The following is a 27,070-nucleotide window of genomic DNA, read 5'->3' as shown; positions in this document are numbered from 1 at the left end:
GATTTAGTGCTCTTGAAAGGAAGCGGCAACACGATCATGAAAAAAAAGCGCCATACTTTCAGAGCGAAGCGTTTTCTATCATGCCATCAATCTGGCCGCAGCCCCCATCTTATATCCATGCCCACCCAGCCCCTCCCCCAACCCCCAACTGCCCGTGCTCTTGGAATCCCTGACAAATGGAAGCTCAATTGCGAGCATTAGAGAGACGCACCGTGGCCAACAATTTGTTGATAAGACAGCCCAGACAAGACCAGAAGAAAGAACGGTAGAAATAATGACAAAAAAAAAAAGAAAAAACAAAAAAAAACACAAAACTACAATGACGGCAACTAGAAGAGAAAAAAAAAGCAAACCAAAAATCTTCTCATGCGTGCCAACAAATACAACAAACATTTCACTTTGGTGTTGCACGACGGCAGGTAAGCAACAGCAATGAAATGCCAAGAGGCAGCCCCAGAGGCACACACATGGTGTGTGTGTGTGTGTGTATTGGTGTGTCTGTGTATGTGTGTGTTGCCAATTGGGTGAATGCTAGCAGCAAACTACAAAAGCAACTTCGACTGCGACTGCAAGCAACATGCGATAAATATGTGAGCCAGGCCAGGCCAGCCACATGCCACATGCTGCACAACATCAGCAGCAGCAGCAGCAGCAGCAGAAGCAACAAAGGCATAAGGCAGCATAAGAAACAAACAACAAATGCAACAGCAACAACAACATTTAGAAACAAGAGAGAACGCTACAGTCGACACTAAAATACCCTGCGCTCTCCAAAAAAAAAGGAAAATGAAAAATAAATTATTAAAAAAAATTTAGTTAATTAGTTAAATTAAATAGAAATACAACAATGGCTATAACTTTCTTCATAACCTAACCTATCATAATAAAGCTGGCATACAGACTCACAATCCCTAACTAGATGTAGTTTCGAAATTACGGGAATTATGGAAAAAACACGAATTGCGGGGGAAAGAAGGGAAAGAGAAAGAGAAAAACACAAACTCGGCCTTTCTCGTACTTAGAATAATCTAGATACCAAATTTGGTTATTCTAGCTCTTACACTTTCTGAGATCATTTCGTTCATACAGACAGACGGACATGGCTATATCGACTCGTTTATTCATCCTGCTCAAGAATACATACCCTTTGTGGGGTCTGGCACGCCTCCTTCTGTCTGTTACATATATTCGCACAAAACTAGTGTACCCTTTGGGTGCAGGGTATAAAAAAAAGAGCAATAGCAGCAGCCGCAGCCACAAGAGGCAGCGACCATCCATCCAGGCACATGAGTGGGGTGTTTAACAGCTTCCCGTTGAGCGCTTAACCCATTTCCTCGCCAACCTCGCCACAAGAAAGGTCTGGGGGGGGGGATTGCATTATTGTTTAGGAAGTTCAGAGTGCAACTCCAACAACAATAAACACATTTATAACTTTTTTGAATATTTGTATGCGGGCTATAATTTCGTTGCCAGCATTCGATTAAAAATGAGTTAAAAAACAAAAAGAAATACAATGACATCCAATAGCCCCGATGCGCGAAATGCAATCAACCGATTACAAAGTTCAAATTCTAATAAACAATTGATGAAATAAATAATATAAATATGTTCAAAAAAATAACACAAAAGATAATATGAATATATTAGCCATAAACAATTACCACAAAGTCTCTGACCCAGTGGAGGAAAATTTATTAGCCAGTCCGGCAAGCTGCGCCGTGTCGTGTCATCTACATTTTAAAAGTGCTTTAATCGGTTATTCGCACTATTTTGATCATACTCTCAGACAGATCTCTAAAATGTTTACGTAATAAATAATCCACAAGCAATTTGACCTCAAAATTACAAATTTAAAGCAAGTTTTTTAAAACAAAATAAACTGAATATTTTAAAAAGAAATCAAATGCTTCACGTAGCTTCATAGACTGTACATTTTTGTGAGTTTTCTCTTTTTCGTTGATTCAGGTAAATAGATAAAATTGGATAATTAGACAGTGGATAATTAAATAAATAATTAATTGAAACGATTGGTTTTATAAAAATGTTTTCATTCTCTTTAGAAATAGTTCCCTCTATAGCCAAGATTCTTTGCTTAGAAAGACAGTAATGTGCAAAATAATAGAAACTTTGGAATTAAAAAATTTAAACACTATTTCTAATCCTCGGGAACGATTTGTTACATTACTTGCTGGTTTGTCCAAGGCAGCAAAGAAGTTGTACAGCCATGCTCAATAATTTATTTATTTTAAAAATATTTCTATGTCTCAAAGGTATTCTACGACTTTATTATCTGCTTTTTAGAAATGGGAAAGGATGAGATTCGTATGAAAATAAATAAACCCCACAATGACTGCAAAACGCCGTAATATTGGAATAGGGAATAGTAATAAATGGACAAGGACGGACAAAATAATCTTAAAATCTAGAAAGCAAGTTGCTAAGATGAGTGAGACGAAATAACGGGTTCTTTTTCATTTATGTCAAGATGTTTTTTTTTTTTTTAATTTCAAAACTTCCACTATTCGCAAAAAACGAAGGAGAGTTGTGCCTGTCCTTGAATACTTTAAATAAATAGCCATGTCTTGTAAATTTATATTAAAGCAAACATACAAACATGGAGGATCGGTCCAATATATATTCGTGCATTCATGGCTGTTTTTTTCGCTTTATTTCCATAAAGTAGAATCATAATATGAAAATATTCCCCTACTGTTTACACGTGAGTCAGAAAAATATGCCATTATTTTATTATATTTTATTTAATATTTATATATATTTATATAAATTTATTTATTTAATTGAGTCGATGAATCGCAAACGTGTACAGTTGTTGGACATTTGAAGGTACGCTGCCTGACAATGGGTTAAGCTTCTGGATGCCGAACTAACGTCGACACAGCCTGCGCATGAGTGGACGGCTGACTGCCTGCCTTGGGGGCCAAACGGCCAAGCGGTCAGCCAGCTAGCCAGTTTTCTTCTTCCTCTTATTTTTTTTTTTTCATTCGGTAATATAGAACAGGTACCAAGTAAGCAGTTGCTGGTTGCTGCTGCTGTCGTCGTTCTTGTTGCTGTTGTTGTTGTTGTGGTCGACTGGTTGTTGCCGTGGAAGGCGCAGTGCCCGGTCGGTCTGGGTGCCTTCTCCAGTCTCCCTGCCTTTGCCATGTGTTGTCAGTTGATTGTTGTTGTTCTTGTTGTCGTTGTTGCTGTCTTGTCTCTTGGCTGCTTTATTCGTTTGCTGGAAAAATGTTTTGAGGTTAAAGCGGGTGGGGCTAGAATTGGGTTGCTTGGCTGACCAGTTTTTGATCATCATCGTCATCATCATCATCATCACCACCAAGAGACAATTGCGGTTGGTGGGTGCAGATGATTTAACTAACAAGCCACACACTTGCATATGTTTTTGATATGCGCTTTGTGGCTGGCTAGAAACAACAACAGGAATTGGTACGAGTGTGAAGCTGTGGAAATTGTGAAATCAATTTTAATGCATTTTCTAAAAAGTGTCAAATGCACACATTTGTGTCTAAGAATTGCATTTTTTGTCTATTCTTTTTGATATGCACACGAAATTGAATTTTCATTCCATTGTACGAGTATACAGTCCACATTCAATATAAACAGCAGCACCTTAACAAACATTAAAAGCTGCGCCTGAATGAGAAAAGTTTAAAATACTCTGTAGTTCTAAAATAAAATGAAGATTATTCCGGTTCTCAATATGACCGTACCCTTACTGTTGCTGTTAGTTGTTTGCACATTCTTTTAATCCTTAGACATGTTCGTTCTTCCTGCCTTTCCCCTTTAAATTAAAAATTAATAATTCGTATGTGAAGTGTATATTGTAGATTGGCTTCATTTATCGACAACAACACCTATCCGTGGCACAACAATATTACAACTACTCCTGACAAGGCCTAGTTTTCAAGGACAGTCAGAATTTGTCATGAATATTATACGAGTATTTTATATTTTATTTTTCGCTCTTACTACTCTGTCTGTGAGGAACTGCAAATAATTGACCAAATAAATATTGTTCTGGCAGTCAGAAAATTGTGTTGCAAGCTCGTGAAAAGCCTGGGGACACAATAAACAAAAGCACTTACATAAATGCGCTTAGGGTCCTGCAGCAGTTGCAACATTAGTCCAGGTTCTAGTTAAATCTGCTACCCGGCTGCAAGTCTCTTTTCCGCCGCCCAACAAAGCGATTTGAAGGCATATTGCCAAAAAGCTTTTTGTGCCATGCTCTCGTTACACCACCACCCTACACACCAGGCACTGAAAGGTATATTCGTTTTGGGCCAACACTCGAGAGAGGGACATTACAGTGCCCATAGAATAGGAGTCACTTTCACAGATCATCCTATTTGTGGCTCTGTTCGATTGTTTGTTGTACGCTGTGAATGCAAAAGCTATGGATAATGGACATACCAATGTTTCCCTAAATAGATTCCTTTTATTGAGGAGCAGAAAGCCTCCCCCAAAGCCTCTCTTTCTTCTGGCATTTTCTTCATCCATTTGGCAGCCATCTGATAAAAAGTTTTATTCATTCATTTGTTCGTTTGTCCGTCTGTATGAACACAAAGATCTCACAAAGTATAAGAGCTAGAATAACCAAACTTGGTGTGCATATTCCCCTTAACGCTAGGCAGTTCCAGTTTCCACTCCTCTATTGATGATTTTTCTATAACTCCCTAAATTCTCCAGCATTATATGTACACCTGTTTTATATCCCACAATTGGTTGCTCATGCGTTTATTTTTGTTGTTTTCGGGTTTAAAATGAATCACCGATTTAGATAGTTGGGGGTTTTTCATCGTACGTTTTGGGTGTAGGGTGCTCTAAAATCAATTTCGTTTGTGTTGTTGTCATTATTTTTGCTGTTTCTCGTCCTGCAACGTGCAGGTTGAGACTCACCTTCAGCTACAGCCTCAGTCTCAGCCTCAGTCTCAGTCGCTGCCTTAGCCTCAGTCTCTGGCTGCCGCAATGTTCGTGCACGCCCGTTTATGCAAATGCACGTGAAAATATTCAAGATATTTCACTTTTTTACATACTTTTTTTGGTTTTGCTGGTGCTTTCCATTTCAGGCCACTCCACCTCAGACAGCATCGCAGCCGTGCAGCACCCATAAGACTACTTAACAAAAAAAAAAAAAGAGAAGTGTAAAGCCCGCCTGCCGGCCCCTCTATTTGGCCCCTCTATTTCGCGACATTTTTCGATTATTGCGCATACTTTCGCCTGCTACTGCTTGATGCTGTCGTTGTTTTTGTTCTTGTTTTTGTTGTTGTTGATTTTTTGTGTTTTTGTTTTGGGCTGAAAAATTTGTCAACGCCTGAAAATGCAATCAGCCTCTTTCTCTGCCAGCGTCGCAGTCGTAATCGCTGCCTCCCATGCCATTGTGAATGAATGAGTGGCGTTCGTCTCGAAGTGCAAAAAAAAAAAAGAATACCAAGAAGAGAAGTATAAAATTGTATTGACAACGTCAACGCCAACGCCACCGACGCTAACGTCGCAGACGACGCCGACGCGCCTTGTTTAATGGTCGGGCTGTTGTAGTTGTTGCAATGAGGGCCCGACGGCCTTTTGTGCAATGAAGCAAAACGCCTGCCGGTTTATTCTCTCCCTCTCTCTCGTCTCTCCGCTTCTTCACTAGTACTTTAGTCTGCGGCTGCGGCTGCACCCGCTCACTTCTTTTCGTCTTTGCTGCGCTGCCGCTGCTTTGAAGCAACAGCACCGCAGCGCCCTCTCCCATCTTCTAACAGTCGATGAGAAGCCGCACCCACGAAACGTGAAGTTGTTGTTGTTGTTGCGTTTTATTTTTATGGAGTTTCAGCGCCGTTTGCTTTATTTACCAATGCCACGACCACATCGCCCCCCTCCTCCGCCCACACCTCCTAACTGTCAGCCCTTCATCCATTTGCTGATTTGCGTGCGTTGCGCGTCTTTTGTGCAAGTGAAAATTTCATATCAATCGATTTATTGCTGCAAAGTGCAATGATTTTTATTTTCCTTTCAATTTTGTTGTCGTTGCCATTGTATTGTCGTTTCAGCTGTTGCTGTAACTGTTGTTGTTGTTATTGTTGTTAAGTAACCCCACCACGACCGATGTGCGAGTATATTTTGTTAGTCATCGTAAAATAAGTGAAACGCTCAAAAGTGGCCGTAGAGCGCGTTAAGTGGCACACGAAGCTCAAATCAAATCAACTCTCTTCCTTAAGTGTAAGAACTCCTTGGGTCGACAGACATTGCGATCCATATGGCTCGGAGGGACTACAACCAACTAGCTCCAACAAGCCATGACTTAAAGCTCTTAAATAGGCGCCTATGTAAACAGTTAGTTGATCTTCTTTAACAAACGCAATTACGGTCTATAACCACAATATTTATTAATATATATCAAGAAGGAAGGAAAAGAAGTAGATGGAAAACAGCCGAGTCTAAATACCAAGTTCATTCTTATGGCAAGGCACTCCTTTTTAATTTTATTTTTAATTAATAAACTATATGTTCCCATTAGCTGAAGAGTATAACAATTTGGCAACAAATAACATTGAAACAACGTTGTTATACTCTTTATCCCAAGTGTGAAAGCGTATTTTACGAAGATCATGATCAGCATATGATCTTCATATATGTCACTGAGCATTTTTGATCTATACTTAGTAAAATACTATACACTTGGTGAACTTCTTCTATCCATACTCTGGTCAAACTTATTATAGCCCATTTTTTAACTCATTGTTTTATATATCTTTAGTAACATATATGCTAAGAAAATTTGGTACTCATGACTTTTATATAGCGTCTCACTATCATCCGAAGTTTCATCAAAATTGGTGCAGCTTTTCATATATATAGTTGCCATAGGATTGATAGGCTGATAACCACTCTTAGTGAGATAACATTTTTTTCGTTTATAAAAAAATGCGTTTTATATACATAGTGCATAATAATATTCTCCAGTTTCATCAAAATCGTCTTACAGTATAGCTTATATAGTATAGTTGTTATAGAAACGATCGCGGCAGAAATCAAGATGTTTATAAGTAGATCTAGTATATTAAGCAAATTAGTCATTTATGAGTTTGTTAGTGTCTCTCTCGTACCCTGCCCCCATAACCAATCGATATGGCCATGTTCAGTTGTCTTACAGCTTGAGTTATATTAAATAGAGAAAGAAAACTTGGAATGTAGAAGAGTCCTTCTTATTCGATTCGACAGTGCTTTGTGTTGCGATCTCCAATTCCTATTCCTACTTGTGTACTTGTAAGGTATGGCCTCTTTCGAGGCCCATTTAAATCTCTATTTGTAATTCTATTACTGTTATATTGAGCATGCTTTGGTTGATACTCATATAACTTAGTTATAAAGCAACACCTCAAAAATACTACTTAAATAACTTGGTTATAAAGCAAGTAACAATTTGTAGGCAGTGCTTAAAATATCTTTGACATCATCTGTTATATCTTTTTAATAAATCTCCGAACCTTTCCTTTTCGTTACAGGTATGTGTGCCCAGCATTTTGAAATGGTTGATCAGGAGATACCTATGAGAGGTAACATCGGGCTTACTCCTAAAAAATACTCAATTATTTCTTAGTTTGATTTCTTCAGCTGTTTTGGCCTAAAACTTGATCAATCCCGATTGTTTTGTATGATTTTTTCATGTCAATATCAGTTATAGGTTCACTTAATAACATTCCTATTCATCTTCGAAGATTGACGCACAATGAAAATATTGAATTGAATTGGATATGCACACATATTATATTATAGCCAAAGTAATTTTGGTTATACGAGTATGTAATTAGGTTAAGGGGGTTAAATGTGCTCACATACTCGTACACATATATAATATATATACATATATAGTATAGTAGTAGTATGTATGTGTGTTTAACACGTGCCTTGGCTTGCAACTCGTGGACCTTATTGGTAAGCCGTATGATGCAATTATAGCCCTGAGCTGACCTACGAACCAGGCGCTGAACCATGGCTTTCGGGCCAACAAACAACAAATGTTTCTTGTGTTTAATTAACATTTTGGGCAAATGCCAAGGGCCAAAATGCGGCCAAGTTTACGAGGCGCTCATGCGCACGCGCACGCGCTGTAAATATATTTCGTTATGACCAACAGAAATATATGTATACATATACAAAGTAAAAATTTATGTTTAGTTCAAATTAATAGCGCAGCAAGCGCAACATGCGTCGCAATATTATTAATAAATGAAAAACGCACCAATATAATACAAGCGCTTTCATTGTCTGGCAAGATGCGCACGCATGCATATCGAGAAGATGAAGCCCCAGTTACAGATACAGATACAGATGCGCAACTACCAGCAGATATAACAGACAACCGACTCGTATTGTGGTAGACAGAGCAGACCGCCTTGCACAAGTTCGCCATTTAGGTTTATGTTACTTTTGCTTTTTGCGAAACTTCATAAAAATCGCATTTTGGATTTCGCAGCGATCGCATAAAGAAACTTTTACTTTTCATTTTCAAATAATCAGAGAGAGCAGGGTAGGCAGGGCAGAGCAGAGGGGAGTAGGGCACACTTTTGGCGGTCTACCTGGCACAACTGCAACAATAGCAACATCATTGTGGTCCAAAAAGTTGATTACTGTTGGCATGCAGTCAACATTTGACAATCATGCTTCACATGACAAAAGCCTCACCTGCATGAAGTCGACTTCATGGATGCCTTCTCCAAAGAAATGTGAGTGAAATGAGAAGAAGGAGAGAAGGCTGCTAGTTGCTAGGCATGACTAGTTCTTCTGCAACTCAAGCTTTGTATTGCCAGCTGTAATATTTTTTGAGATCTCTGCGTTCATGCATGCAGACAAAAGGAGAATGAGACAAATCTAGCTCGACTTTCTTCTTCTATATGCCCTTAGCGTTCGAATATTCCCTGTTTAGAGAGGCTTCATTGTTTCTAGCATGCCATATATTGATTTTTAACTAGTTATTCATTGGGCATCAAAAAACCCGCACTCCAAGTTTTGTGTTTCCAGCTGTTATATTTTCTCAGATCTCTGCATTCATACATGCAAACAAAATGAGAATGAAATGCGTAACTTAAAAGAACAAATTTGTCGACGGATGTGTTTAGAGAGGTTTTATTGCATGTAGGACAGCTATATAATGACACCAGCGTTTCTGTATCCCCCAATTCTTGCGAAATCTATCCGAAAAAAACATAACTAGTTCACTGGACATTGAAAAACCCGCACCCCAAGCTTCACCTTGCCAGCTGGTATATTTTCTCAGATCTTTGCGTTCATATGTGCAAACAAAAGGAGAATGAAATGCGTCAAGCGTTACTTTCTTGTTTCTAATCGGGCTATTAAATGAACCAATTGGTCGATGGATCTGTTTAGAAAGGCTTTATTGCTGCTAGGATAGATATATAATGAACCAATTGGTTGATTTTAAGAAAAAATTAATAATAGTTCAGTTTGTTGACGTCAGCTTTTAGTTAGTCTTTCTAGCTATATAATCGGTGCATTCTAGTCGGCGTTTATTTTTTATATGCATTTAAAATAAAAATCTGTTTAAAACGCAAAATTCTTGTTGTCCTATCTGTGGGAACAACTTCTTCGATCAGCTTAAAATCTCCGCCATGGCATGCTAATAAAAATCTAGAGTCTTTTGGACCATGGTGCAATAGAAATACTCGTATTTAGGGTGAATGGAGCTCTGTGTTATTATGCCATTGCCTTGGCTTGGCTTGCATTTGCAAAGCCCAATAGCAACCGTAAGCTGCAATTGCTTCGATTCGATATTTTTGTTGCAACAAAAAAAAAAAAATAAATAAAAAATAAACAAACGAAGCGCAACGAACGTGCGGCAGCTCCACCTCTTGGCCCACCAACTACCGCCAATGAACGCGGTTGCAAGTTGAACAAAGAAGAAGAAGAAGAGACAAAAATCGCTAAAGAAGAAAAATATTTATTGGCCTGTGCAGGCATTTGGCAGCTTTTAAGCAAAAACAACAACAACAACAACAGCAACGACGACGACGACACTCCTTGGCTGTAGATCGCACGACCCGCAGCCAAGTTTGGTGTTTGGTGTGTTTGGTGTTTTGGGCTCCTTGGCAGCCGCAAAAGCGTTTTGGCCAAATGTCAAAGTGACAAGCGCCTTTATTTGCGCGCATTTGACAATCGTTGCTCCGGCCTGGCCCGGCCTGGCCCGGCCCGGCCCGTGCCTCGAATGCTAACTGCTAACTGTAAACTGTTAACCGCTGCCACGTAATTTGTAGGTGTAGCTGCAGCCATGGGATTTCCGCGGTGGGGTCGCATCTCTGATGCAATGATTGCTCGATGCCGCCGCTGCAGCCATCGAAATGGTGGCAACCTTGTCGCCGACCCACCTCCCCCCCCTCCCTTCCCTCGCCTATTCGAAACCTACTTAACTCGGTTGGGCACAGGTACGGTTATGGTGATCCAATGCCCAAATTGATTTCACTATTTCCCATCAACATGCATGCAGATTGGAATTTAATTAGCGCTCATGCGCACCGTGGTACAAACAACCTAATTATCCACTTAAAAACCAAAGCATGTATTCCATTTCATTTCATTTAATCGCCTCCAAATGCGTTTCCTGCATTTTGTAATCCCAATATACCGAATAAATTGTTTGTGGGCTAAAGGATAAATCCTTTCCGCTCATTAGGTTTCGATTAGTGTTCAATTTTCTGCTGAATAGAAATGAATAGAAAATTTGCAAAAAGTCAGCAAAAAACGCGACCAAATTATATACGATACTAAAAATATAGGTAAGCGCATTTTCAAACACAAGTCAATAAAAATAAATAAATGCTAATTAGAATGGAATTGTAGAGCAAATCAGAATCGAAATCAAATCACCATAGTGATTACACTAGTTGCTGATAAGGTGCAGGTTAGCGTTTTTAAAGACATTATGGATAGATCCATTTCTGGTCCGTAGCATTAAAATAAGTCGACTTAACTTAATTAACAAATTGCGCTGTCGATACAGATTACAATACAGATAGAGATTGATATTATATTACACTAAAGATCTAAAAGAATATTACGTTATAATTTCAACAGTTCAACAGTTAAGAACCCCTCAGAAATAAATGTCGAATAATGTCTATTCATGCCTAAGACACGTTGCCCCCATTCACAGCCAAATGTGATTACACCTAATTCTGTTTTTACACGGTTTTGATTCAACATGTTTTGAAAATTAAACAATTTATTTATGGTTAAACGACATTATTTTAAATAACATATGATCATTCTCTCTTTTAACCCGGTTTTTTTTTAGCCACTTTTTCTGCAACCACTCTACCGTGTAAAAACAGCATTAGTTGTATATCGCATACGAGTTGTCTGATATTTCGCCAACCAAACCGATTTGGAACAGCAACAGAAAGAACCCAAACGCCCTGCAATCGACTTAAAAAACTTTCTATAAGAAGGTACTCGCGTATAGAAACAATATTGATTTATTTAAAGTGATTCGTTGTCTAAATATATCTACAAGTAATGAGACAAATCAAAGATTCCTTTTTTCATTTTTGTTTTCTATTTTAACTTAATTAAATTTTTTGATTTATTAATTTAAATTGTTTATTTTTAAAATACTTGTCTCTGACTACAACGATTGGCTGCGAATCGGGGCACAGTTGGCCGATTGGCAAATAAAATGTCCCCATCGAGTCGGAGGCGTTTCTTAGACATTATTATATATTAATTCGATTTTTCCTATATGGGCTTATTTAAGTTTGAAAGGCTTCATTAAAGCGTTGTTGTATGCTTATGCCTACAGCTTGTGTTTGTCGAACAATGAATTTGTAAAATTAAATCAAAAATAAATGAAATATGCAGCTTAGTAGTTAACGATTTGCTGAGAAGCCTTTGAACTTTACTTAACTGGGTCTTCAAATTATTATAATCCTTTATACATGTATGTATGTATTTGTATGTATGTATATACATTTCAATTGTATGGTAATCGCGCCCACCATTGCACCGAATCATAAAGCCTAATAAGCTGCCATTATTCTATTTTCAACCATTGTGCGGCGACTGCAGCTGTCTTGAGACGCCTCAGCGTCAGAGAGAGCTCGGCTTCGGATGCTCTATAAGCGGCTTATCAGCGGCAAACGCAACTGCAGCCAAAAGACAAACGGGCCAAAAGGCACAGTGGGGAAGGGGGGGGGGGGGAAGGGGAAGGGGGAGGGCTAAAGTCTACGGCAATGTTGCTGGTGTTCAAGCCACTCAGCAGCCGACACGCTTTTGACATTAATTTACGTCGTACCAGCGCATACACACATAAATATCTATATATATATATATATATATATATATCTATATATATGTATGTATCTATGTATACCTACATATATCACAGTTCTTTTTTGTTGTTGTTGTCTTTCTATGACAACAGCCAGTTGTGCTTGCCTAGCCTTGCTCTGATCTGTTCAGGCCTGCTTATGAATAATTTGCATTAGACGCATTTCAACACACATACACACACACACAAACAAACACACACACACACACACTTACTCACACATTTTAACACACGTAGCCTGGCCCTTTCTATTGGCAGTTAACCTGGCCTGCTGACCAGCTGTGGCTGCCAAATGTCCCTTTTTGTCTGGATTTGGATTTGTTTTTGATAAATCGCTTTGAAATTTATTTTCGGCTGCTGTGGAGCTTGGCCCCCATCCCCTGACCAGCCAGCCCCCACCCCCCATAGACAAAACTGATGCTGATGGACCAACCAAGCGACCGACAAGCGACTCGACTCACTAACTGACTGACAGACAGACTGAATGACAGACAGACTGACTGACTGACAGTTCTATCAACTGTGTGCGACTGGCCATTTATTTGGCCAACAGCAATATGCCCGTTAGGCTGCTGTTGCTGTTGCTGGCCAGCTCGACACAGCCCGGCCCGTCTCGTCTCGTCGTCATTGTCAACCAATGTTCCAGTCAACCGGTTCCAGTTTTTGGTTTTAGGTTCGGGTCTGGGTCGCGATTGGGCTGCAACTGGTTAGCCATTTCTAGTTTACACTTGGGAGCGCGTTCTAAAAGGTAAAACGAGCCGTTACACCCCACCTCCATACCGCTGTGCCACCCGGACTCCTGGGCTAACGCGCAGCCAGCCCACACAATCGTTGGTTTTATCTTATTATTGGGTCGCATGCCTTTTGTTGCGGCCGGCAATGGCAACAGCAACAGCAACGCTTTCCCAGATCGGGCCGACACGAACACGCGCGCACATTCTGCTTCGCATTAAAGTCAAATACAAAATGCGCGCCATATATCAAAACGTATTTGAGCCAGTCTTTTTACCGAGTAGTAGGCAGACATACACACATACTTACTATAGTATATCTCTTGTCGATGCGCGCTTGTTCCCTTTGTTATGCCTTCTGGCTCCGGCTTTAGCTTCAGTTTCAGTTTCAGTTTCAGCTCCAGCTGCTGTTGCACATCGCACACATTGATTTTCCAGTGCTGATAAGCGACAGTAGCGCGTTCTAATTTGTTTATAATTATGTTGACAGTAGCAACAACTCATGTGTGTGTGTATCTGTGTGTAAGTGTGTAAGCGGCTAGAGATATGGGCAGATAAAATAAATGACCGGCATAGCTCACACGCCCACAGGACCAGACCGCTCACGTACTATAAATAAAGTATCTAAGCTGCCATTAGATATTTTTAGCACAGAGAATAACAGTTACATAATAATTTAAGCGCCTTTGGTACAACGACCCAGCACCCCAGCAACCCGCATGCTGCCTCAAGCCCTAAATCGTTTACAAAACGAGCCACTTTCATTGAAGCGAAGCCGAAAAAACAAAAAAAAAAAAAAGAAGCCAGCCAGCCAGCCAGCCAGCCAAAGGCAAAAGATACAATATCTCAAAGATTTGCATAGGCCCCCCGAAAAAGCGCAAAGCGAAGAAAAAACAGCAAATAACAAAAATCTATCAAAGGAAATGCCAACAACAATACCAGAAACAACAACAACAAACAAGCAAGCAGTAGCCAAAGAAAAGAAGAGAAATGCTAAAAAGGCCAAGACAATTTATAACAATTCCTTTTCGTTTACGTGGCTTGACCCGCCCTTCGAGAAAAGAAAAGAAAAAACAACAACATACTTGTAATACAAAAACTAGCCAGTGTCCCATCCCCGTCCCCATCTCTCACGTAAATTTGCACTATTGAATATTTTATAAACGATTTTAATAATAAATGCTGGGGCTGAATGCCAATTTGGCAAGGCGTGCAAAAGTTGTTGTTGTTGTTGTTGTTCTTCTTATTTACAGAACGCCCATCAGCCACGCCTATCTAGTCGCTCGTGACTTCTGCCTGCCCATGTGAGAATGACCTCAAACAATGCAAATGTCCGACAACAACAACAACAACAAGACTAATACCGACACCAACAGACAAATTTAAGGCAAACAAAGTCAATGCCAGCAAATTATTATTGAAAATGTAAATGAAAACGCTTGAAAATGTCCGAGCATGTGTGTAGGGCCTAGGGCCCGAAGCGACGACCGTCGACGCCATTTCTGACCCTCATTTTGCGCAATGAGCAAACAAGGCAACACCAACAACAACAACAACGAGAAAAGCAACAACAAAAAACATGCAAACAAATGGCAAAAAGAGCGAAAGTGAAGGCATCACAGCTCCTTGTCTAGGCAATTCGGTTGGCCCCCAAATGGTCAACAGCAACAAAGTTGAGCCTGGCATGTTGTTGTTGTTCTGGTTGTTGTTATTTCCTACGATCCCGCCTACACACACACACACACACACACACACATACACACGCATACGAGTGTATGCATGAAGGACTGAAGGACGACTGCAACGCAGCCGTTTACTCGCAAAGATAAACAGCCTTTGATTGTGATTGTGTGTGTGTGTGTGTGTGTGTGTGTCGTTTTGCCAGCGCTTTGTTTCTCTTCTGTGCTGTTTATACAAGTACAATACCCTGCACTTATGTAGGGCCAGTTAGGTCTCTTAGTTTTTGCATCCATCTACGCAACAGCATAGAAACCTCTTTTTATTTATTTCAGCGACAAAAAATGCACTCGATGTAAAAGAAAAATCAATATTGTACAATGGGGAACTTAAACTAAATCAAACTAAAGAAAAAAGAAATAAAAATTCTATCAAAATGACACAAATAAAATATTTTATTTGCCAAGCGGCCAGCTATGCCCCGATACACAGCAGACAGTAGTCAGATACGTTATTAGACCTAACAAAAAAGAAGTGGAGATGAAAAAATAGCAATAAAACATAAAAGAAAACAAATTAAAATTAAAATACTTAAATGTTAGTTGTCTGTCTGTCTGTCTGTCTGAACGTCCTAATCTCAGTAGCTATAGCAGCTAGATGTACCATATTTTGTATTGCCATTCCTCAGCCTTCCGTGCAGATCAAGTTTATTTTTGAAACAAAAATGTGTCAACATTTCAGAAACTATCAATTGAAAATTAAATCTATATATGTTAGAAATATTTTTGTATTAGTATTGTTGAGACCTGCTTGTAGTTAACGTTTCTTTGTGAATATTTTATATATCCATTCCATAATATCAACGCCATAGAAATACGATTTTCAGAAAATATGTCTGAGTATAAACATATTTGTATCCCTCTTATCATTCTTTAGTATAAACCTAATTCTGTTTTTACACGGTCTTTTTTAACACAATTTTGATATAACACGGTTTGAAAAATAAAAATTGCATATATACAAGTATTTCTTCAAAGATAAGGAACCAATCACCTTTTTTTGCTTATGATCAATGTCTTTTTTTACACGGTTGTTTCTGGAACCAATCTACCGTGTAAAAACAGAATATTGTGTATTAACACATTTCAATTACCATTAAATGGTAAACCATTCGGGGGCTACTTTGATCTAGACATGCCAGTCGAACAGCATGTCCATCGGAATTCATCAAAAATACAAAATTCTGTATTAACATTCCTCAGACATCTTCGTAGATTCAGTTGGTTTATTTGTTTTAATTGAATAAACTATTTTTTTTTATAGAGAAAGCCCATTTAAAAAAACAACCGTATTTGTCATAAACATAAAAACATCCAATCTTTAAGCTTTTATTTAATAACTAGAACATTAACCTGGGTACGACCCTTAAATAAAAAATGATGTTAGGGTATACAATTGTCGACTGGTCCCATCACATTTTCGTATACAGTTTGTTTATTTTTTTTTATACTTTTTTTGGGAATGTTTTTGGTGCCCCTGGCTTGCCTCTCAAGGGCTGTTTAGGGCTGGCGCGGCGTTTTTGAGTTCAAGGGTCGCTCGCATCGGCGGGCCTGTCATTGTCCGTGTAATTGCATAAGTGTAGTAAATTCTTTTCGCCGCCATTGACTTATGGAATTTGAGGGCTCGTCGGCACAAGGAAGACCCTTCCGCATCTATGCATGCAATCTCGCATAACACGTACATTCAGAACATTCAGAGGGTTGCTATTCACGAGAATACGCGTCCATGTCTGTCTGGCAATTCAGAAGCTATGCCGCACTCAAAAATATGTGTTCGTGATTTTCAAAACAAGTTGCTCAAGAATTAATGCAATGCTTGAGCAACATTTCCATTGCAATGTATTTCGAAAAAAAAAAAAAAAAAAAAACACCGAATAATTACCAGTATAGGTATACCCCGAAAGCAATACCTGATGATGCATTTGTTTTTGTGTTAACAATAAAATTACAATTCGTATTGATCCGTCCGGAGGCTGCAGTCCTGGTGGCTCAATACTGAACTACTACCTATATACATATATGTATGTACTATTCAGATACATACTGGTATATGCGTAAAGCGAACGCTGCGAAATTAGTTTGCAATCATGCAGGGTAATAATTATTGGTGTCAAAATTAGGGGGAGAGAGGGGAGGAGTATCTGTGGGTATTGCCGAATCCATCGTTTCCTTGTTTGTTAGGGGTGTACGTTTTGGAATGCTGCTGGAAACCTCTCGTTTCTATTGCTCTCATTGAGCATTTAAACATTTATGAAGCTCGGGTCTATAACAGTAAATGCACTGAAGGCCGAATTGACGGTCCATTACATTAACTGTCAGTATAAGAAAGAGACACAAAAATACATACTACATATAGGAAGTAATCACTAACAGCAGCCACGAGATGTAATCAAAGATATATGGCTTCATATACATCATACAAGTACTATCATAAATATGGTAATCATAAAGGTTTTTGTGCTAAAAGACTGTTTTTTTTTAAGTATCTCAGCTAAATAAATGGGAAATTTTTGATGATCAAGCGAATAAAACTACTGCCTTACTAAAAAAATTATGAATAAAAAATAATTGAATAGAAACAAGTTGTTCTTAAATCACAAATTAAAAGAAATTAACGACCTTTTGCTGATGAATAAATTATGCTATATATTTGAAAAAATGATCTTTTAGTGGTCGGAAAAGACAGAGAGAGGAGCGGAAGATTGAATGTGATTTTATAATCATAATCATTATCTTAGCCGTAGTCTTGATCATTTATAATTTACAATTCATCCGAATGTTTTGAGAAGATATCAGCTTAATGATTTTCATAAGTAGATGGAGTGTTTAATTATAATTGAAGTTTTGAATTTAGGCGACAAATTTTAAAATGTATGTAAAGCTGCCATGTATTTGAAATTCATAAATGAAATCTAGTAAATTAATTGTCAAGTTTATTTAACCAATTTAATGATTGTCGACAATAGACAGTTTAAAATAAAAATACTTTGCTAATACAAAAAAAAATGAAATAAAAATGTATTTGAAATTAACTTGTTAAGATTAGTTCTACAAGTAAGTTACAAATTTAAGAATAAACAAAAATATATCAATTAAAAATTAACCCAAAGACGACTTGTGGGTTAATCTTTTTGACGATGATAGCTATTTATATTGCGACTCCATTACTTTCAGTTTCTGCTCTTCTTAACAATACAAGTATACCTTAATACTATATATCAAAAGTTTGTAAGTTTTGTAAATAATTAAGCCTTTCTTGATAAAATTAATTCTGAAAATATTTAATGTAACGATCATTTTTTGCAGAAACTGAAGATAAAATGTTTAAAGGCAGAACATAAATAGTTTATATATAATCTGCCAAAAAGAAATTATCTTTTCTTTTCTTTTGTTTTTAGTTTACAAGACCAATAGTTGAATTCAACTATTTTGCAATTTGTTTTAAAGTTTTCATAAGTAGTATTACATTTCCCTTTTCCGCTTTTCTCGTGAATTCAAATAATTTGTGGCCGTCACAATTGAAAGTCTTCGTGCTCTGAAATGTTGCGGTTTTCAGAGAAAATAGGTAAGTATAGCAGATCCTAATTATCATTATTATTTAGGCAATCGTGTGGCTACAACTTGTGACAGGCCGAATTATTAGTTTTGTTCAAATACTATATTGATAATGAAATACGATTTTGTTGGCAAAATAAATTGTTAGGCGAATGGTCTCTTAGTCTTTCATAAAAGTGGACGAATTCATGTGTAATTGTGATTTGGGATTTCTTAATTGCTAATTTAGAGCTCTCATTAGCTGTTTATTACTCGCGCTCTCTCTCTCTGTCTCTTTTTCTCTCTCTTACACACACACTTCTCTATGATGGAATTTGAAACTGCGTTTTTGTTGTGAGTCTGTTTTAATTCGCTTATCTCGTATTAAAAAAAAATGAAAGCTACGTTAATTGTAATATTTATTAACGCCATTATGGTCATCGTTGAATGCTGCTCTTATAGATGTTGCCGCTTAGTTGTTGCTGTTGTTGCAGCGGCTGCAGGCAGCTGTTGATATTGCATTACGGTTTTTGTGGTTTCAATTTCACGTGACTGCCATTTGGTGTTGAAAACGTTCAAATGCCGCCTAATGTTTGCACATCAATTTGTTATGCACTCCACTCATCACATGCAGCCCAGCACCGAAAAACAGAGCCCCTTCCACCTCCCTCCCCTTCCCTCCGCCCCCACAGCAGCCTTCACGCTCCCAATGATCCAGCCTGTCTTTGTTTTGCAGCCCACGCGCTGCAAACTGCTGGTCAACATTGCTGTTTAAATTAAGTGTTTAATTAATGATGGTTTTTCATGTGGTTCGGCCATCAGGGTGGGCGGCAATCGGGGGTCCGGTCCTCTGCCCCTAACTGCATTTGTTATATCAATTGATATTTGATGCTGCGTGCAGCTTTAAAGCGGTCCATTGAAATTTGAATATGGACAACACTCTACGGACGTAGTACGTACTTGTACTCGTATGTGTATGTTTCTCTCTATACGAGTATAGTACATACACTCACAAAAAACAGTTTTTTAACTACATGAGTACATAAGTACACTAATAAAAAATATGTTACCATCGAATTTGCAGCACAGTGTGCACACTTCTATATCGATTTCAGTGTGAAAATATTGTACTTAAAGTGAAACTATAATTAAGTACAAGTGATGACGTGGGCGAGGTTTGCTTTTTTTAAAATTATAAAATATCTCAACTTTTTGGTTTTAATGAAGACATTTTGTAATGCATATTATATATATGCATTTATTTCCATATATAGAACATCTTTAATAGAAATGAATTTTGCAAACTCTTGTTCTTATTATAAAGATTGATTGATATTAAAATTGAGGAATAGCTGATTGAATACATTTACTTGACACATATTTAAAGACCATATACGATTATGTATTTATGCCGCATAAGAGTCGGTTTTCAAACTTGGGATTTCTAGTCAATGTTTGTCTCGATTTCACATCTGAAAATATTCGAATTGAATATTAAAATGTAATATATTTTTTATATATTTTAAAATCAACTACAAAAACCTTTTAAAAAGGTTGAGTAAAATATTAAAATAATAAAGTAAATATTACTATATTTAAATGAAATATGGTTTCAAATTAAATTGAGACAAAGACATATTATTCATATTTGAAGTAGCAATTGAATATGTTTTTTCTTAGTTAAAATTACGTTGTTTATATTTGATTTAAATATGAAATATTAGAACATTAAGTTGAATATGATAATATTCATTTATACGATTCTTTTTTATTTATTAATTTTTTTGAGTGTACATATCATGTGCTTGGCCAGCCAATGACCAGACCAGTTCGTGGAGTCTGCAAGTGAAACAATTTGCAATTAGCTGCCATTAAATTAAATTGTGGACATACATTTCAATTTTAAAGGCAAAACAATTCGTTTTAACATACTTAGGCAATTAATAAAATTGTATGCAATTCTTTAAAGACAGTTACTCGACTACCGTTTGTACGTTCGACCGTCTGTCCGGCCTTATCTCGAGCATTCCTCCGAAATGTCTGCAAATGAGGTTTATTTTTGATTTTATACGTGTTCGTTGTTTTGGGAACAATGGATATTATTTTTAACAATTATACAATCAATGAACGCCCAGCAATTCAGAGAAACTTCACGATTTATCAACCATACAAGTATAAGAGCAACAACTACAAGTATGTCACGCGCACTGATTGGAGTGCAGATTGAAAACAGCTGGCAGCATCCAAGCTAAAAGCTAGACCGCAACCTTGCCACATTTTCGACTTAATTTTCTGCTGCATTAAAAACGTAAACGTAAATATATAAAAACAAATGCAATTTTCACTTTTTCAAACATGCTTACAAACACTCTTGGCTGGCTCATGCCTGAATCACTGATTTACTCGCTAGCTGGCTAACTGGCTGGCTGGCTGGCACACTGACTGACTGGGCCAAGATGCCGTGTGTTTGTTTGTCAGTCGGTTGGTCGCATGGTCGGTCTGTTGTTCCGTCGGTCCGTCGGTCGGCCGGTCTGTCGGTCGCTCGCCAAGTGTTTGTGCGCTGCCAAACATTGCGCATACGCCACGTTCGACATAGAAGAGTACGAGTAGAGTACTTTAAAATGAAAAGTGTGAGTGTGAGTTTGTATACAAGTATATAAATATATATATATATATATATATATATATATATATATATATATATAAATAATATATATATATCTATATATATATATCTATATCTATATATATATATATATATATAATATATATATATCTATATATATATATATTATATATATATATATATATATTTATAAATATATATACATGTGTATGTGTGTGTGTGTGTGTGTATGTTTGCGAGTGCATGGAAATTGTGAAAAGCGTATTTGGAGCAGAAAATGCAATGTGTCTGTCAGGCTCTCACCCGTTTGTATTTTTGTGCATTCGCATTATTTATGGATGTACATACATATATAATTCCGATTTCAGTTTTGCATTATATTTTCTTTGCCAATTAGCCAGGTTGCGCACCCAGCTTACATCTAATATACTCGCACGTTGAGTACCAGAAAGCCCGACTACCGTTCTCTTGATTAGATTAGTTGGTTAGTCGCATTTTTATCGGAAGGCTACTTTCAGATAAGATTACCGGTTAGCAGCAAAATCACAACAATTGGAAGGACAGCTCAGATCTTTGTGCTATCAGCTTTGGAAACAAAATAAATAAACATTTCTGGTAACATCTTGGGTATTTTAATTTGGCTTAGCTTTTGCTGTTATTGCTGATAAGTGCGCTTAAGTACAAGTATGCCTAATCAGATGTCGCATATGAATGACAAACATTGTACTTTTTAGTTGCTCTTGCCATTCTGGTCATATATAAAACTTATTTGTGTAATAAGATAGAGTCTTAAGCCATTTGTGCCAAGGCTGAGTCATGAGCGGAAAAATTTTGGATGCCATCTATCTAGTGAAGTAATGCGGAGGCATAGAATATGTTGTGGAGATCAAGAGATAATCGCGAACAGATCTTCAACACTTTAATTGCGGGCGTTGAATTATAAGTAATGTGTTGACGGAAAAATAAAAGTTCTATAAAGCTGAGCTTGCTATAAATTAGACGACTGTTTAGCAACTTTGTCAAGGTTGCGGTACGTGTTCAACATATTTTGTAATAATTATTTGTTAAAACGCTAAAAAACGAAAACAGATGAGTGCATAAAATAATAAAACTTCTAAGATAATAGTTGCCTAGCTGGGTAAGGTTAAAAGTTTCGCAATTTCTCACAAACTGGTGTTAGTGCAGCAATTTATTTGTGAGCGCCAACTACTTGTATTGTACGTTTGAGCAGCTAAGTGCTGGCCCCACGTTGGGCGCCTATTTGAATTATACGTTCAGAATGTTCGTGCTAACAACATACTTTTCAATTTTCATTTTACAGATCATTGAAGAGAAGCAACAATAAAGCATAATACAATTGACGGATGCAGATAATAACAAGTGAGTAAGTTGTCAGATTTTCTGCTTCTATATACAAGTATATTACTATATAGTATGTTCGTTGTATATATGCTATGCATACACGTATACATTGGCTGGCTCTAATGAATAGGACTGCTTGTATTGCAGTGACATGCTCTTGCTGTACAACAACAACAACAACAGCAACAAATATTTTGATATAAATTGCATGCCATAAGCAGCAACAGTCCGCTCTCGAATGGCTCAAAGTCCATATTGAAGACAAGCAGCAAGTCGTCTAACTTGTCAGATCGCGTGCCAAGAAATAATAATGAAGAAAAATCGTGTTACTTAGTAGTCTGGTAACAGCAGCAGCAGCAGCAGCAACAGCAAGAACAGCAACAACAACTACAACACTTTATGCCTAATAATCATAAAAACAACTAGCAGGCAAAAATATTCACGCAGTCTTTGGGTGTGTTTGTTCGCCCCCAACAACAGCAACAACAGCAAAAACAACAACAACAAGAGCGTTCACAGCAACTTCAAATGAAACTGCAGCACAGCTTCGAGTGCAACCAATTTTGTTGGTGCGCCTGCGTGCCGTCTAATTAGCGCTCCAACATATTTACAATGAAAAATGCAATTCAAGAGAACGTTGGAGTCAACATTGCCGTTGTCGTTGTCGTCGTCGTCAGCATCGTCACCATTGTCGGCATCGTTGGAGCTTCAAATTACAACGCTTGACATTGCTAGGCAGGCAGTTCAGACTGAGGCTATATCTGTGACTGTGACTGGGGGCTGGGTCTCTAGAATTTTTGCTGGTTCTAGAGTCTGGTCTAGCTGGGCTGGGTCGGGCCGTTTGCATGCCTCGCCATCGTGCCAATGACCGCGTTGACTTGTAAGATGGTAAATTAATCCGCTGGCCTGCATTGCATGTCATTGATAAGGGGGCTCTGGCACGTAAAATGTAAATTTTAGTCATGTGCACATGTTGTTGTTGCTATCGTTGCTGCCATTGTTGTTGTTACTAGTTGCTGCCACTGCGTGTCGTTGCTTTTGGGCGTCGAACTAATAGGCCAATTGTGCAGCACGCAGCTTAGTGCCTATTACCTGCTTAAGTGTTTACGGATCTTTGATTTTGTGCCTATTACCATAAGTAGTACTTACTCACTGTTTATGCACACACATATATACCTGAGTGTGTGTGTGTGTGTGGGTGTGTTTGTTAGAATGCAGTCCCAATCAAGCGATGTTACTGTGCCATTATCTCTGAAACTTTAATGGGCTAGGCAAGGCTTTGGTCCGCACATGTTTAGTGAAGCTTGGCGTTGCTAACTAAATGGGTAATCGGATATTCAAATTAATTGTGTATTTGTCATTATATTTATCTCATAAAATGGTTAAAAAGAGAGTATGCCCGAAAAGCAGAAAAGTCAATATTAGAAGTGCTAAATAAACTATCTAAACTAACAAGAGAGAACGCTACAGTCGAGCAAGCCCGACTGTGCAATACCCTGTAACCAGGTAAATTTCCGACACTGAGGTATATGCACCTCTAGCAGAAGCAAAAGGAAGAAGAAGAGCGAACTTGATGCAGTACGGGAATGAAATTGTTTCGCTAATAACTTTTCCTAGAATTAACCGATTTGGATAATTATATAAAAATGATGCGTGCAAAGTTTGGTTAATGCAGCTTTTGAAATGTGGACGGTATTGGCGAGATTCTGTAGCGGGGGAAAATTCAAAAAAATAAAATAAACTCGTGTAGCCTAGGGACTAGGAGCGCCCACATACCAAGTTTGGTTAATGTGCGCTCAACCGTTTCCGAAATCCAGGCGTTCATACAGACGGACGGACGGACCGAGATCGATGTCTCTCGTCATGCTGATTCAGAATATATATACTTTATGGGATCGGAGTTGCTTTCGTCTGCATGTTACATACTTTGCACAAACCTAATATACCCTTTTTACCCTACGGCTACAGGGTATAAAAATGTTCAATTCTGCTGATGATGTCATGAGAAATAAAGCTATAGCCTGAGCACTTAGACCCACATTTTTCCCCCCTTTTCGCATTCATTTGGAGTGCTGCATTAGCTCAGGCTTCCCATACTCTCAGAAAACGAAATGAAGGCGTTACTATCATCATCAAAACCATAAATAAATTCAATGAAAAGCTGTAGCGCTGGAATCTAATTGCAAGATGATTAAAATAAGTATATATAAAAAGTTTACCCTTTACATTAATTTGAAATGTACATGCATAGTAGTAGCAGATGTGTGGCAGCTGCCGTTGAAAAGGCTTTTCTGGCAGCCACAATATTGAAATCCAATTAGAGAAACGTTAAGCGCACAAGCGGATATTCTGATAAGCCAGTGCTACGCATGAAAAGCCAAAGGAGAACACTCCTCCTCCTCCCCCTCCTCCTTCTCCTGTTTTAATCCGCCAAACCAAACCAAACCAGCCGAACCCAACCCAATTGCTAGATAGCTAGCTAACTATGTAACTAGCACTTCACTCTAGCCGCACATAATCCTCCTGATGCGGCTGGCTTAATGCGCTCTTCAAACTGTGCGCACCTGTGCAAATCCCCGAGCCGAGTCCAAACCAAACATGACAACCAACAGCAACAGTAACAGTAAAAATAACAACAAACGGGGGCTGCCATCAACGCCAGTCGTCGTCTGCCACATTCGCATTTTGTTCTTCAACTAGGCCTCCTCATCGTCGTCCTCATCCTCGTCCTCGTCCTCATCCTCATTCTCAGTGGCATCATCGTCGTTAGTCGTCGTAATTGTGGCCGCAGACAACATGCTAATTAAAAGCCACTTTGCCAGCCGCATTAATATACACAAAACACCGCAAAAATCATGTGCTTCTATTGTTGTTTTTTGTTGTTGCTGTTGCTGTTGCTGTTGCAAAGTCTGCTGTGCCCCGCTGTATTAATATACACATTTTCAACCCAAACCAATCGAGTGCCGAGCACGTCCCACGAATGACAACAATTTGCATTTGTTTCATTTGAATATATATTCATCAAGCGCTCAGTTGTCAAACAGTCAGTCAGGCAGCCAGACAGACAGACAGGCAGCCAGACAGACAGTCCAGCCGGCTAACCCCTTCCACACCGGACCGGATCGGACCAGACGAGGCCAGTCAGACAGTCCGTCAGCCAGTCCTGGCCATTGAGCATGTCTGGACTCTAACCGCAGACAAGAGCCGCGCTGGCAGCCAGACGCTGTGCACTTTTGGGCGCCACCTACACGGCTATTCCGGAGCCCATTACCCCCCTCTCGCGCCCTCCCTCTTTCCCTCTCTTTATGCGTTACGTTCCAAATGTGCGACATGTACTCGTAACTCTCATTAAAAATGTCTTGATAGGCTTTGCGGCTTTGATTTCAATGCTACATTTTCTGCTATTTGTTGCCATCGCTCTTATCCAGTGTAGCAACTGTTGTTGTTGTTGTTTTTATTGCCTGCCTGTCGTCCTGGCGATTTCCCATTGACAACTGCATGTCTGTTTCTGGGCGGAGAGTTGCGTCGATTGAGCTGCGGATACTCGTATTCTGCTGCTAAGCTTGATTGCACCATTTAGTGGAGCTCTCAAAGCTCTGTTCACACGACCATTTGCAACAACAATGTTGTCACCCGAAATTGTCGCGTTCTCAGATAACTTGAAGTCTTAGTTTTTTGGGGAAACTACTACTCACTACTAAAGAAATACAAATACACCTAATTCTGTTTTAACACGGTTTGAAAATTAAAATTTGTATATATGGTTACACGACTTTATTCCATTTAGCACGATTTCAAATAACATATGATCAATGTCTTTTTTCCTGTTTTTTTTAAACGACTTTTTCTGGAACCAATCTACCGTGTAAAAAAAGACATTGTTCATATGCAAAAATAGTTGATTGGTCCCTTAACTCTAAAGAAATATAAAATTTTTATTTTTCAAATCAAAATCGTGTAAAAAAGACCGTGTAAAAACAGAATTGGGTGTATATTTATTTGTATATTGCTTGGAATTCCTTTAAAGGATTTGGAATTACATTCTTGTGCTGTGTCGACAGATTTAGCCAGCTTTACCTGAGGGACTGTGAATACAAGAGCATTGCTTTGTAAAATAGGTTAGCCATTAAGAAGAGAGTCTAATTCATCAAAAGAATATTCTAACCATATAGAAAAACTCTTCAATCTTTTATCGTAGTTTTTTGTCATTTTCTTGGGACCTCTTCAGCAATAAGATTGCTAAGTGGGCCACAGTTTTCAAGCTTGAAGGACACAATTCCTCTCCACTGTGTGTAGAAATTGGCAATGCTTGACCACTCGAGGAGACTGCCTAGGCACTGGATCTATTTTAAAATACGATTATATATCTACGAGTATTTGTGACTAAATGAATAACGGAATCAATTATCTTGTACACGAGCTCTTTTTGCGATTGTGGGTGCTAGTTGGATGTGTATGGTTTATGGAGCTAATTTCCTGCATAATCGAACTTATCCGTGTAAACATAACTTTTGGCTTTATTACCAGCCTGCAACGCCATAAATTATGCAACACTTTTTGTTCCTGCAGCCAAGTGTCAAAGCTTAAAATTGTAGTTTTTCCGTTTTCACTTTGTCGCTCTCCCTCCCTCTCTCTCTCTCTCCCTCTCTCTAAGCAGTTGAACTTTTTTAGTTCCTGCACTTTTTGGCAGTCATAAATTTGCGTCCAACATGAATTCGACAGCAGCAGCTAGAGCAGCAATAAC

The 27,070-nt window shown here is 38.4% G+C and overlaps 1 protein-coding gene across 3 annotated transcripts in view; it reads left to right on the top strand.

Annotated features, from left to right (window-relative positions):
• The window catches only part of LOC115627081, a 159,042-nt gene that overhangs the window by 16,992 nt on the left and 114,980 nt on the right, over positions 1 to 27,070 (top strand). For 2 of the 3 annotated variants that reach the window (XM_030522632.1, XM_030522630.1), the window contains exon 2: positions 22,286 to 22,344. The gene's annotated coding sequence lies outside the window, so the exon portion shown is untranslated. Of the gene's footprint in view, positions 1 to 22,285; positions 22,349 to 27,070 lie in introns of all 3 variants that reach the window. The other variant, XM_030522631.1, reaches the window with a different exon arrangement.

This window comes from Scaptodrosophila lebanonensis, unplaced genomic scaffold (assembly GCF_003285725.1).
Source record: "Scaptodrosophila lebanonensis strain 11010-0011.00,11010-0021.00 unplaced genomic scaffold, SlebRS2 tig00000092-arrow-pilon, whole genome shotgun sequence".
Classification (NCBI taxonomy): Eukaryota; Metazoa; Arthropoda; class Insecta; order Diptera; family Drosophilidae; genus Scaptodrosophila; species Scaptodrosophila lebanonensis.
Note: the sequence above shows the minus strand (reverse complement) of the source record. Positions and strands in the feature narration are given on the sequence as shown.